Source organism: Chiloscyllium plagiosum, chromosome 32 (assembly GCF_004010195.1).
Source record: "Chiloscyllium plagiosum isolate BGI_BamShark_2017 chromosome 32, ASM401019v2, whole genome shotgun sequence".
NCBI classification, from domain to species: domain Eukaryota; kingdom Metazoa; phylum Chordata; class Chondrichthyes; order Orectolobiformes; family Hemiscylliidae; genus Chiloscyllium; species Chiloscyllium plagiosum.
Window position 1 is genome coordinate 3,006,782 of NC_057741.1, and position 14,693 is coordinate 3,021,474.

Below are 14,693 nucleotides of genomic sequence, written 5' to 3' on the forward strand. Positions count from 1 at the left end.
ACTTGTAGGTGGTGGAGAGTAGGCCTGCGGGTGGAAGGAAAAGCGCCCAAGCCTAATACACAAGTCCTTTATTTTCCAGAAGTCTTGGAAGAACATCAGTGAAGATGTATCAAAACCTGAAATGTTCTAAGTTAAAAATCACATAACACTATAACCTGGCGTTGTGATTTTTGACCTTATCCAACCCAGTCCAACACCGACACTTACACAACGCCTAAGTTAGGTAGGTTTTGCACTAACATTAGTTATTAACCTTTCAAGCCAAAAGAGAGAGATGTTTAAATTTGTACACAGTAAAGAAGTGTATGAAGATTAAAGATTTCTGATCTCAAGCAAAAAAAACTACTTTTTAAACATTATTTGACATAACTGATTTTTCATCTTATGATCAGGAGTATTGATCAGATAGGTCACTTCATAACTCTCCTAAGTACTTTGTATGGACCACTGAATTTTGCTTCCAGAGGTTTGCCTTGCAAAGGCAACAATGAGCATACTTTGTCTCATGCTGGAAACGTTCTAGTTGCTGAATATTCATTTGAACAATCTTTCATTTTTGAACGTGGAACCTTCTAATGTGAGGCAGGTCATGGGATCCAGGCGATAGAGGTAAAATAGTCTTAGCCCTTGAGCTTGTCTAAAAGATTTGCAATTCTTTTTATGAATTTAGCCTATCACGTCTGCTCTGCCATTCAATCATGGCTGATAAGTTTCTCAACCCCATTCTCCCGCTTTCTATCTGTAACCCTTGATCCCCTTGATACTGAAGAACCTGTCTATCTCAGTCTTAAATATTCTCAATGACCTGGCCTCCACAGTCTTCTGTGGCAATGAATTCCATGGATTCACCGCTCTGTAACTGAAGAAGTTTCTCCTTATCTCCATTCTAAAATGTCTACCCTTTATTCTAAGGCTATATGCTCTGGTCTTAGTCCCTCCTACCAATGGAAGCATCTTCCCAATATCTACTCTTTCCAGACCATTCAGTATTCTGTATGTTTCAATTAGATCCCCCCAATCCTTCTAAACTCCAAAGTCCTCAAACATTCCTCATATGTTAAGCTTTTCATTCCTGGGACTATTATCGTGAACCTCCTCTTAACACGCTCCAGGGCCAGTACGTCCTTCCTGAGATATGGGGCCCAAAACTGTGCACAATACTCCATATGTGGTCTGACCAAAAGGAGAAGTTGCTGGGGAAGCTGAGAGATCTGAAGGTGCATAAATCTCACAGACTGGATAGACTACACCCTAGAGTTCTGAGAGACTTAGCTGAGGAGATTGGGGAGGTAATGGGTGATGATCTTTCATTAATCACTGGAGTCAGGGAGGGTGCAGAGGACTGGAAAATTGTCAATGTAACACCCCTGTTTAAGAAGGAGGGGAGGCAGAAAGTAGGAAATGGTAGGCCACTTAGTCTGACCTGGATCATTGGTAAGATTTCAGAATCCTAGCAAATTTCATACAGATGAGGGAGCATAACTTTGACTGGGACAACACATCCATCCTAGGACAAGCCAAACAGAGACACACATGTGAATTCCTAGAAACATGGCATTCTAACTGGAATTCTATCAACAAACACATTGACTTAGATCCCAAGAAAAAGAACAGGAAATGACATCACTAACCCAAGGAAATCCAAACATAGAAAGCGGGCTCCACCACCTCATTCGGAGGCTCACTGAAGATGTTACCTAGTATTGTGGTGAAATGTCTGGAATTGAACAGTCTAGCTCAGTGAACAAAGCAGAATTTCAGAATCTTTTATAAGTTCATAAGATATAGATGCAGAATTAGGCCATTCTGCCTATTGGATCTGCTCTGTCATTCGATCATGGCTGTTATGCTCCTCACCCACATTTTACTCCCTTCTCCCCATAACTATTCAACCCATTACCAATTAAAAATCTGTCTAAATCCTCCTTAAGTTTACTCACTGTCACAGCATCCACAAGCTCTCAACCCTCTGGGAGATATAGTTTCTCCTTAACACTGTTTTAAAGTTGCTACCCCTTATCCTAAGACTATCACCTCTCATCCTGGAATGCTCCACAAGAGGAAGCATCCGCTCCATGTCTATTTTATCCAAACCTATTATCATCTTGAATACCTCCATTTAATCTCCCCCCGTTCTTCTAAATTCCAGAAAGAATAGGCCTAAACTGTTCATCTTTGGGATCTACTTATCCAATACCTTTACATCTTTCCTCAAATAACGGGACCAAAACTGTGCACAATACTCCAGGTGCGGTCTCACCATGCCTTGTATAGTTGCAACAATACTTCCTTACCTTTATATTCTATTCCTTTAGCTATAAAAGCCAACATTCCATTCACTTTCTTTATTACCTGCTGTACCTGCATGCTAGCTTTCTGTGACTCATGATTGAGGACACCCAGATCCTCTGTACTGTAGCACCCTGAAGTCTCTCCCCATTTTTCTGACCAAAATGCATGACCTCACACTTATCCACATTAAACTCCATCTGTCACATTTTGGCCCACTCTCCTTACCTATCTATATTCATTTATAAGTTTCTTATTTCCTCATTGTAATTTACCGTTCTGCCTATTTTTGTGCCATCCGCAAATTTGGCTGTAGAGCCTTCTATCCTTGTGTCCAAGTCGTTAATGTAGATTGTAAAGAACTGGGGCCCAAGAACCAAACCCTGTGGCATGCCACTAGTTATTTCTTGCCATCCACAAACAAACCCATTTATTCAGACTCTCTGTCTTCTGTCTATCGGCCAGTCACTTATCCAAGCTAATAAATTACCCCATATCTCATATGATCCAACCTTGTGAATTAGCCTATTGTGTGGCACCTTATCAAATGCCTTCTGGAAGTCCTGATATACCTACAGAATCCCCATTATCTACTTTGTTTATTACATTTTCAAAGAACTCTAGCAAATTAGACAAACATGATTTGCCCTTCATAAAACCATGCTGACTCTGATAGATAACATTTTGACTTTCCAAATGTCCTGATATTACTTCCTTGATAATCGATTCTAAGACTTTCCCAACAACAGATGTTAAATTAACTGGTCTGTGATTCCCCACATACTACCTCCCTCTCTTTTTGACTAAGGGCATTACATTAGCATTTTTTTTCAATTCACTGGAACTTTTCCTGTGTCCAGGGAATTTTGGAATGGACCCACTACTTCTGCGACCACTTCCTTTAATACTCTAGGATATAGGCCATCAGGCCCAGGAGACTTGTCTGCCCTCAATCCTAATAGTTTGCTGAGTACCTTTTCCTTATCGATGTTAATTGTTCTAAGTTCTACCCTTTCTATTGCCTCTGACTTGCCCATTCCATTCGGAATAGAACTGTTGTCCTCTACCATGAAAACTGAGGCAAAGTATTGATTTAACATCTCTGCCATTTCAGTGTTCCCCACTAAGGGACTAACATTCACCTGAGCGACTATCTTCCCTTTTATATACCTTTAGAAGCTTTTGCTATCCTTTTTGATATTTTGTGCTAGTTTTCTTTATTTATTTCCCTTGGCTCTTTTTATTAATTTTTTTAGTATCCCTTTATTTATGTTTGAAAGTTTCCCAATCTTCCAGCCTGTCACTGACCTTTACAATATGGTATACCTTAGTTTTTACTTTTATATTTTTGTTGACCTCCTTGTATAACCATGGATGTTTTTAATACCCCTTACCATCTTTCTTTCTCACTGGGATATATTTTAGTTGTGAGGAATTGAATAGCCAATTCACCTAACCTACACATCTGTGGGAGGAAACTGGAGCACTGGGAAGAAGCCTACGTATACACTAGGAGAATGTGCAAATTCCACACAGACAGTCACTCAAGGCTTGAATCAAACCTGGCTCTCTGGCACTGTGAGGCAGCAGTGCTAACCACTGAGCAACCATGCCGCTCTAAATCAATCAAGTTTTTATTTACTCCTCAATGGGAAAACACCAACAGAATCAGTCTCCTCTCCTCTTTAATGCAGGAAAAAAAAGAGCAGAGTCCTTCACTCACACTGATCCAGCTCCCTCAGGTCTGACACTCCTGTTATTTTTTTACCGATCCAGCTCACTCAGAGGCAGCTCTCAGAGTGAACCGAACCTCTGACACTCCTGTCTTTCTTTCCTTTCCCCCTACACTACCGCCTAAAAAAAATGAACAGGAGCATCAGGGGTTCTGTTTGCTCTGAGAGCTGCCAAAAAAAGTGTGTCAGACATCCTATAAGAAAAAGAAATAGAACTAAAACTTAATTGATTGAGCCCTCTAAGAAGGGCACTGCTTGTCAATGGCCACTTGGGTGTTTCCTTTCTTCCTGGTGATGGAAATTGAATAAAGATTTACACACTTGTTCTTCACCGTATCCGACACCTGCATACACGTGACATGGGTGCTGGGGAAAATATAAGCACTACCGCTGGCGTAATTATATACGTGCAGTGCCTACAAGAGCAGGTTAAAGGCAGCGACTAACTCAACCCTTGATTTCCCAAAACTTGTTCAGTATGTACAAAGCTCAAGTGAGAAGTGTGATGGTGTACTCAGCACTTGCCTGGATGGATGCAGCTCCAACAAGACTCAAGAACCTTGAAAGTATCCAGGACAAAGCAGCCTGCTTGTTTGGCACCACATCCACTCAGTGCATGACTTATATTCAGTGTGCTCCATCTACAAGATGCAGTAGAAATGCATCAAAGATGCTTAGGCAGCTCATTCCAAAACCTCGACAATTAACACCTACAAGGACAAGCACAGCAGATACATGGGAACCATTCCACCTCCACGTTCCCACCAAGCCACTCGCCATCCTCCTTGATACGTTGCCGTTTCCTTCAATGTTACTGTGTCAAAATCTTGTAATTCCCTCCCTATTGATATTTTGGGGGAGTCTCCCTACATCACATGGACTGCTGTGGTTCTCTAAGGCAGCTAGGGATGGCAATAAATGCTGGCCCAGCAATGCTCACATTCCATGTGTGAGGTTTGTTTTAAAAAAAGAGAAACTTTCCAGCCCATCATGTTGAGAAGACAACAAGCCATAATGTTTAATAAAAACAAAGAACTGCAGATGCTATAAATCTGTGGAGAGAAATTAAAGTTAACATTTGAGTCAAGTCACACTTCCTCAGAACTTCGCCATGCTGCCACGTTGTACAATTGAAACAATGTGGGTGGCCTGGTACATGAATGTTGTTGTGGTTCTGTTCGCCGAGCTGGAAGTTTTTGTTGCAAACGTTTCATCCCCTGGCTAGGCGACATCATCAGTGCTTGGGAGCCTCCTGCGCAGGAGGCTGCCAAGCACTGATGATGTCGCCTAGCCAGGGGACGAAACGTTTGCAACAAAAACTTCCAGCTCGGCGAACAGAACCACAACAACGAGCACCCGAGCTACAAATCTACACACAAACTTTGAACTGGTACATGAATCCCAGAAAGTTACCATATGCTTAGGAAGGCAAAAGGAATGTTGCTGGTTATTGCAAAGTCAATGGAATGTAAAAGTTATATGATTTGCTACAGAGGTAGAGGGCACCGGTGAGACTACATTTAAAGTACCTTGTACAATTTCAATTGCCTTATCTAAAAAGAGGAGATAATTGCAATTAAAGCAGCATAGACAAGGTTCACTTGATAGATTCCTGGAATGAGGGGCTTATGAGGAAAGATCATACTGATTTGACCTGTATCCTTATGAGTTTAGAAGAATGGGAGGTGATCTTCTTGAAGCATATAAAATCCTGAGTGAACTGAACAGCATGAATGCTAAAAGAATATCTCCTCTTATGCAATGGGAAGATGACGATGAGTCTGAATAAGTGACCCAAATGTTAGGTGCTGAGCTACTTGAGGGTGGAATATATGAAGACACTGTTACTTTGGCTTAGAATCATGCCTAATGCAAAGGAAGGGCATTGGACTCCAGCACTCAGAACTATCTCAGTCCTAGGCCATTCCTGCAGAGGTTCCTCAGGCTGGTGTTTTTCACATACCTATTTTTAGCTCAAAATGTCAATTCTCCTGCTCCTTGGATGCTGCCTGACCAGTTGTGCTTTTCCAGCACCACACTCTTCAACAGTATTGTTATGGCCAATACAAGTTCAACCTTCACAAACAGAGGGAGTTGGAAAATACCCTGCCAATGTTTAAAAAGTGGAAAATAAAATTTTAAACTGCTTCCAGATGGGTGGAGAGAATATGGATAAATATTTGTTTAAAAATTCATAATCTATGAATCAGTCTCATAAAAACTGGACAATGGTATTGGCTGAGAAAACTATAAAGGGTAAAGTTGAGTAATGTGGATCTCTTAGAAGGGGATGCACTTAGTGAATTCTGCAAAATAAATCTTTATTTTCTTTCAAAATGAGCAACTTCTACAACGCCTTGTTGAATTTCAGCAAGGCATTTGATAAGGTTCCCCATGGTAGGCTCATTCATAAAGTCAGGAAGTATGGGATACAGGGAGATTTGGCTATCTGGATTCAGAATTGGTTGGTTGACAAAAGGCAGAAAGTGGTTGTAGATGGAAAGTATTCTGCCTGGAGGCCAGTGGTAAGTGGGGCTCTGTTCTTGGGCCTCTGCTCTTTGTAGTTTTTATAAATGACTTGGATGAGGAGGTTGAGGGATGGGTTAGTAAATTGCCGATGACACAAAGGTTGGAGGTGCCGTTGATAGTACCGAGGGCTATTGCAGGCTGTAGGAAGACATAGACAGGATGCCGAGCTGGGCTGAGAAATGGCAGATGGAGTTCAACCTGGATAAATGCAAAGTGATGCTTTTGTAAGGTCGAACTTGAATGCTGAATATAGGATTAAGGACAGGATTCTTGGCAGTGTGGAGGACATAGGGATCTTGGTGTTCAAGTGCATAGATCCCTCAAAGTTGCCACTCGTGGATAGGGTTGTTAAAGCATATGCTGTTTTGGCTTTCATTGACAGGGGGATTGAGTTTAAGAGCTGCAGCCCTACAAAACCCTGGTGAGACCACACTTGGAATATTGTGTCCAGTTCTGGTTGCCCTATTATAGGAAAGATACAGAGGCTTTGGAGAGGGTGCAAAGAATGTTTACTGGGATGCTGCCTGCACTGGGGGCTTGTCTTACGAAGAGAGGTTGACTAAGCTCGGACTTTTCTCATTGAAGAGAAGGAGGAAGAGAGGAGACCTGATCGAGGTATACAAGGTAATGAGAGGCATGGATAGAGTCATTAGCCAGGGCAGGGTTGACTGGCACGAGGGGTCATAGTTTTAAGATGTTCTTTATGCAGAGAGTTGTGAATGCATGGAATGCGTTGCCAGTGGTGGTGATGGAAGCAGAGTCATTAGGGACATTTAAGAGACTCCTGGACATGCACATGGACAGCAGTGAATTGAGGGGTCTGTAGGCTAGGTTATTTTAATTTAGATTAGGAATAATCCTCGGCACAACATCATCAAATTATTTTTAAAAAATGGATTACCAAAAGGAGGTAGGTCTTTGCACAATGGACTGGCTGATACTATACTTGCAAGGGTTGATTTACTTCCTGCTGTTGCTAAAGCAACTGGAGGTTTAGATTAGATTAGATTACATTACATTACAGTGTGGAAACAGGCCCTTCGGCCCAACAAGTCCACACCGACCCGCCGAAGCGCAACCCACCCATACCTCTACATTTACTCCTTACCTGACACTACGGGCAATTTAGCATGGCCAATTCACCTGACCTGCACATCTTTGGACTGTGGGAGGAAACCGGAGCACCTGAAGGAAACCCACGCAGACACGGGGAGAACGTGCAAACTCCACACAGTCAGTCGCCTGAGGCGGGAATTGAACCCGGGTCTCAGGCGCTGTGAGGCAGCAGTGCTAACCACTGTGCCACCCACCACAGGTGTATCTGAAAATGTCCTTTTTCTTTTTCCTTTGCTCATGGGTACTATACCAATGGAAAAAAAATTACATATCTGCAGATTACACTTAAAATACTAGGCTCCTCGTTAACATTTTTAAATTGCTTATGATGATACGTATTTCTTAGAATGGAAGATTGAAACATGCTGCAATTTGGTTTGATGTTCAAACACTAATAGAATAAAATAATATTGAGTGCAGGAGTTGAGAGATCATGTTGCAGCTGTACAGGACATTGGTTAGGCCACTGTTGGAATATTGCGTGCAATTCTGGTCTTCCTATCGGAAGAATGTTGTGAAACTTGAAAGGGTTCAGAAAAGATTTACAAGGATATGACCAGCGTTGGAGGGTTTGAGCTATAGGGAGAGATTGAATAGACTAGGTTTGTTTACCCTGGAGCTTCAGAGGCTGAGGGTTGACCTTATAGATGTTTATAAAATCATGAGGGGCATGGATAGGATAAATAGACAAAGTCTTTTCCCTGGGTTGGGGTAGTCCAGAACTAGAGGGCACAGGTTTAGGGTGAGAGGGGAAAGATATAAAAGAGATCTAAGGGGCAATGTTTTTACTCAGAGGGTGGTACGTGTATGGAATGTGCTGCCAGAGGAAGTGGTGGAGGCTAGTACAATTGCAACATTTAAAAGGCATCTGGATGGGTATATGAATAGGAAGGGTTTAGAGGGATATGGGCTGGGTGCTGGCAGGTGGGACTAGATTGGGTTGGGATATCTGAAAGGTATGTACGGGTCTGTTTCCGTGCTTTACATCTCTATGACTCTATGCAAACATTCACAAACACATGCAAATTCAGGCCAAGGCACGCCTGCCACCAAACACCTCCGTATCTCATTGAAGTCTCGATAACACATCCGCAATCATGTTTTTGCGACTTGCCACATGCTCAATCGTAAAGTTGAGTGGCTACAACAACAAGCTCCATCTAAACTGGCATTTTTATCCTTCAATTTTTCCACAAATGTCAATGGGTTATGATCAGTGTAGATGATTATCTCAGCTGCATTGCTGGTAATATAAACACCGAAAAGTTGTAATGCCAACACCAAGCTTAAAGTCTCTTTCTCCACCGTTGATGAACGTTCACCTTCCTGGAAAATACCTGATGGATCTTTCTATCCCTTTGTCATCCTCATGCAGGAGCACCACACTGACATGCACATCACTGGCATCGATAGCCACCTTGAAAGGCTTTGTGTAATTCAGTGTGACTAATACTGGGGCAGAGGTTAACACAGATTTTAGGCTGTCAAATGTCTTTTGACAGTCCGCTGTCCACTGAAACTTCTTGTCTTTTTAACAATTCGGTGAGTGGAGCAGCCACATTGCTAAAGTTCAACACAAACTTTTGGTAAAATCCACTCAACCTCAGGAACCGTACTGCTTCTTTTTTTGTCAACGGTGTGGGAAATTCCCCAATTACTTTTGTTTTTGCATCTCGTGGGGCCATTTGTCCGTGTCCAATAATATGGCCCAGGAAGGTGATTTGGGCTTTGGCAAATTCACTTTTAGCTTGGTTTGCCGCCAAGCCTGCCTTCTGAAGTTGATCGAACAAGTCAGATAACTGCTGCAAATGTTCCTTCCATGCGTGACTAAAAATCACCAAGTCATCAATATACACCACACAGTTGGGTAGTCCAGCAATGATCTTATTAGTCAGTCTCTGAAATGTGGCTGGAGTGTTTTTCATACCAAATGGCATGATTTTGAACTGATATAGTTCATTTGGCATTACAAAAGCCAAAATCACCTTTGATGTCTCTGACCAGTAGCCTCTGAGCAAGTCCAACTAAGAAATGTAAGTTGCTTGACCCACTTTTTCGACACAGTCCTCCAACCGTGGAATTGGATATGCAGCAGTCTTTGTAATGGCGTTTACTTTGCGATAGTCCACACATAACCCTTGGGTATCATCTGGCTTTGGCACCATGACTATGGGTGAGCTCCAGTCCCTGTAACTCACTTTGTTTATGCCATCTTGGAGCATGTGCTCTATCACCTTCTGAACGTGTGCCAACTTTAGAGGGTCATGTCTATAAGGATGTTGCTTAGTCGGAACAAATCTCCGATATCTACATCATGCATAATTAGGTTAGTACTTCCCAGTTTATTTCTGCATATCTCCCCATGTGATAGTAATAACTTTTTCAGGTCGTTTCAATTTTCTTGTGGAAGGTAACTCAATACTTTATCCCAATTTTTGACAACTTCCTCATTGTCCAATTTGATTTGAGGAATGTTCAATTCAGAATCCTCTGAACTTGGTTCTTCCTTCTGTGCTGTAATCATTAACACCTCCTCTTGCTTTCCTTCCCTACCAAAATACCTTTTCAGCATATTCATATGACACACTGTGAGATTTCTTCCTGTCTGGAGTCCTTATCAAGTAGTTCACCTCACTCAATTTCCTCCCAGTTTGATACAGTCCACTAAGCTTGCTTCTAAATGCTCACCTGTCACTGGAAGTTACGCCAGTACCTTATCCCCAATTGCAAAATTGCGAGATTGTGATTTCTTATCCGCTTCCTATTTCATTATATGCTGTGATACATTTAAATGCTGTCTAGCCAACTCTCCAGCTCTATCTAATTATTCACTAAAATTTGACACAGAGTCCAAATGAGTGGTCTCTGAATTCTGACTTATTAACTTCTCCTTAATCAATTTTAATGGTCCTCTTATTTCATGCCCAAAGCCAGAGACCTGGGTTCAATTCCCACCTCAGGCGATTGACTGTGTGGAGTTTGCACATTCTCCCCGTGTCTGCGTGGGTTTCCTCTGGGTGCTCCGGTTTCCTCCCACAGTCCAAAAACGTGCAGGTTAGGTGAATTGGCCATGCTAAATTGCCCGTAGTGTTAAGTGCAGGGGTAAATGTAGGGGAATGGGTCTGGGTGGGTTGCGCTTCGGCGGGTCGGTGTGGACTTGTTGGGTCGAAGGGCCTGTTTCCACACTGTAAGTAATCTAATTTAATTCTAAAAGCTTAATTTAAATGGACTGAATTTGTTTGATTCATTTGGTGCATCTCTGATCATAAAAAATACAAATGGAACTCCCTTATCCCAATCATCTGGATAATCCTGACCATAAATCATCAACATGGTCTCCAGTGTTTGATGCCATCTCTCCAGTGCTCCCTGCGATTCCAGATGGTATGCAGTAGATTTGAATTGCTTTATTCCCAAGTTATCCATAAAATCCTTGAATGCTTTGGATGTGAAGTTTGATCCTTGATCTGACTGGATCTCTATTGATAGTCTGTATCTAGTAAAATATTCAAGTAATTCTTCGACAACCCTTTTAGCTGTGTTGATGCGCAGTGGGATTGCCTCTGGAAATCTAGTTGACACATCCATTATTGTTAATAAATACTTATTCCCACTTTTTGTTTGAGGTAGGGGACCTACACAATCAATCAAGACTTTGTGAAAGGTTCCTCAAATGCTGGAATAGTTATCAAAGGTACAGGTTTTATTACTGCCTGTGCTTTTCTGATTAGCTGACGTGTATGACATGTCTGGCAAAATTCAACTACATCTCCGTGCGGTCCAGGCCAGTAAAAATGTCTTTGTATTTTAGCCTATGTTTTCCTCACCCCTAAATGACCTCCAAGTGGTAGCTCATGTGCCACTTGCAGCACCTCTTTTCTATACCCTGCTGGTAAAGCAATTTGATGAATCTCTGCCCTTTTCTTATCTGCTTGAATGTGTGATGGTCGCCATTTCCTCATTAAAACATAATTTGTTAAGTAATAACACATAGGAAGGCATTCAGTTTCTTTCTGTGTATATGCCTTTTGATATAACTGTTTTAACTCCTCAGCTTTCTGCTGTAATTCAATCAGCTTAGCAGAGCTAAAAATACTTGCATGCTTACCTATTTGCTCCTTCTCTGTTCCACTAATTTGTTCAAAGAAAGTTTCAGATAACATTGTGTCAGCTTCCTTATCTGTGCCATTTGATCTCTCCTGCTTCAGCTTGTGCCTCTGTGATCTTGTGATCACACAATCAAGGAAAATTTCTGGAAAAACATTCTCCATGTCTTCAGTTGCCTACGTCTCCACTGGCAACTACTCAACTAGCATGCCTACTGGTGAATCAGCTATAACATTTACAAGGACAAATTGTATTTCTGGATTAAGAGTTTGTCCAGTAATCCTACCACAAATTCTCCACTCTTCTCTGGACTCTCTACCCTCACTTTACATAATTGAGCATTTTTTGTCTCACCATGGATTCCTGTTACTACAACGTTTTCTAGCAATAGTCTCTCAGGAGTACCTATCTCCTCATCCTTCAGCATTACAGATTGAGAGGATCCTGTGTCCCTTAATATTGTAATGTCCTTACCTACATCTCCTGGCCTATGTGAATACACTTTAACCTTGCATGTATATTCTTTAAGCAATCTGGCCCTTCCTCCTTAATCAACCTCTGATCATCTTGTACACTCTGAGGCAGTTGTCTAACTTCCCTTGTGCTTTTTGTTACTAGTCCAACAAAACTTCCAGGCTTGTCTGGTTTTCCTACATCTGGCTTTCTCCTAGCCCACCAACGCTCTGATTTTGTGTGGCCCACTTTATTAGAATGAAAACACTGGAGCTTCTTAACTTCTTTGTCCCCCTCAAGGGTTTCTTTTTTACCCTGTGGTAAGTTCTCCATATGATTTTCACTGAGATCTACCTTTCCCTTTCCACATGAGGATTTCTCTTTGCCCCAGTTTCTATCCCTCATGGACTGAAATTGATTCTGGAAGCCAAACCATCTTTTATGGACCAGCTCATAATCATCAGCCCCTTCAGCAGTTAACCTTGCTGTTTTAACTGTCTGCTCTTCCACATGAGTTCGCACTACTTCCTCACTGAGCCTACTCTCAGCCTTTGTGTCCAGCTTTTTAAGCTGACTTTCCTTTTTAAATGGAGCTCAAAAACTCTCTTTTTCTTTTTCTGCTCTATCTTTATCCCCCTCTTCTACTGTTCTCTCTTTCTCTCTCTGTTCTGCTGCTGTCTCTTTTACCTTCTCTTCTGCTTCTAATCGTAACTCAAACTGTTTCATTTTGGCTGTCCTTCCCTTATTTCTCACCTTTAACTCAAGCTGCTTTATTTACAATTGAATTCTTGCCATCTCTATAGATTCTGATGGTTTCTCCAGCAAGTTTAAATGCTGAGCTACTGCTGTAATTATCTCTCCTCACAGAAGCAGGCAGTTCCAATTCCAGCTTCTCTGCTAATTCTTGCAACTTGGTTTTATTCATTTTTTGCAAAACTTCCAAAGTCACCGCATCCACATCCAGAAAGCTTTTGGCAACTAAAAGAGCCATTACTATCCCAAGCTTTGTCTACCCAACCAAACCAACACCTGAAATAAAGACACTAGCACCTACCTCTCGCTATTTAAAATCCTGCAAAGAGCCCCCAATCTGTTATGGACTAAGCCAGACCACTCAAAACATTCTTAAGCAGGCAGCTCAGACCATAACTTTGCAATTTGTTTCAGTAAATGTACAATGAAGATTACCCAGGTTAAGTTAGTGAGGTTGACCATTAGATTTTAAAACAGACAGGCATTTATTTACTAAATTACACAATGAAACACAAAGAACAGAATAAAGAACCCCTACAGAACTCAGTCTATCCAAACCACACTTAATTATGCTGTTCCGAATATACACAACAGTCCCAATAAGCAAACTCCTTTTAAAAACCCAGTATAAATGGAACTCATGCTTAAGTTTGAAGTTGAAGGGCAGGAAGAGAGAGAGAGAGTTTCCACACAGCTCACTGTTGAACTCCTCACCAGTTCAAACTGAGCTAAACTACTTAGCTCAGCTATAGAGCTGACCGTTCTCCTTTCATTCTACAGGACACTTCTAAAACATGACCACTTTGGCCTGATGTCTCATCTGTTTACATACAAACAAAAGGCCTCTCAAAATCCTTTTCATGTCTGTACCAAATCAGACTGATCGGAGCCTGGCCTGGTTTATTACTCCTCTGAACAATATCAAGGACAGATCCTCCTTGAGCCAAGGAACAGCTTTTAGAAAAAAAAGGATTAGCTTTGTGACACCCCATTCCTGGCAACATCAATACAACCTGCATCATGTGATTGCAGCACCCATGTTTTAGATCAGCAAAATCAATTATCAAATTGAAGTATAGATTTTAAAATATTTAATGATCTCTTTCATGTCTTATCAACCTCACCTATTTAATGATTTCTTCTTAAGATTAATATTAGTCAAGGCACTCTGTGGAGCTGTATTACATCCAGTCTTGCTGTGTGAAATTTGGTTGAAATTTCAGTTGAATAAATCAAAATAGCAATAGAAAATGCCAGGGTATTGAACAAAAGCCCATTGTTGTCCATCTAATAAACACTTATACAGTGCATACATAAAAGTTATGACTTTTATTTGTGAAGGAGTTCAAACTAGCAGCCATAAATATAAGACATTCAGCAATAAATACAATAGAGAATAGAAACTTCTATCCTCGCAGAATAGCGATAACATGAAATTTGCTGTTGAATGGAATGAGTGAGGCAATTAACATAAACTCATTGAAGGAGAAGCTGTATAAGGTGACAGAGAAATGAATAGTTGATGTGGTGAGATGAAATTAGTTGGGAGAAAGTCTATGTGCAGCAAAAACAAAGGGACTGACAAAACAAAAAAATGCTGGAAATACTCAACAATTTGGCAGCATGCATGGACACAGAAACAGAGTAAATATTCAAACTGATAACCTACTATAAGGATCAGGAGCAGATGTAGATCATTTTGCCTACTGAGTC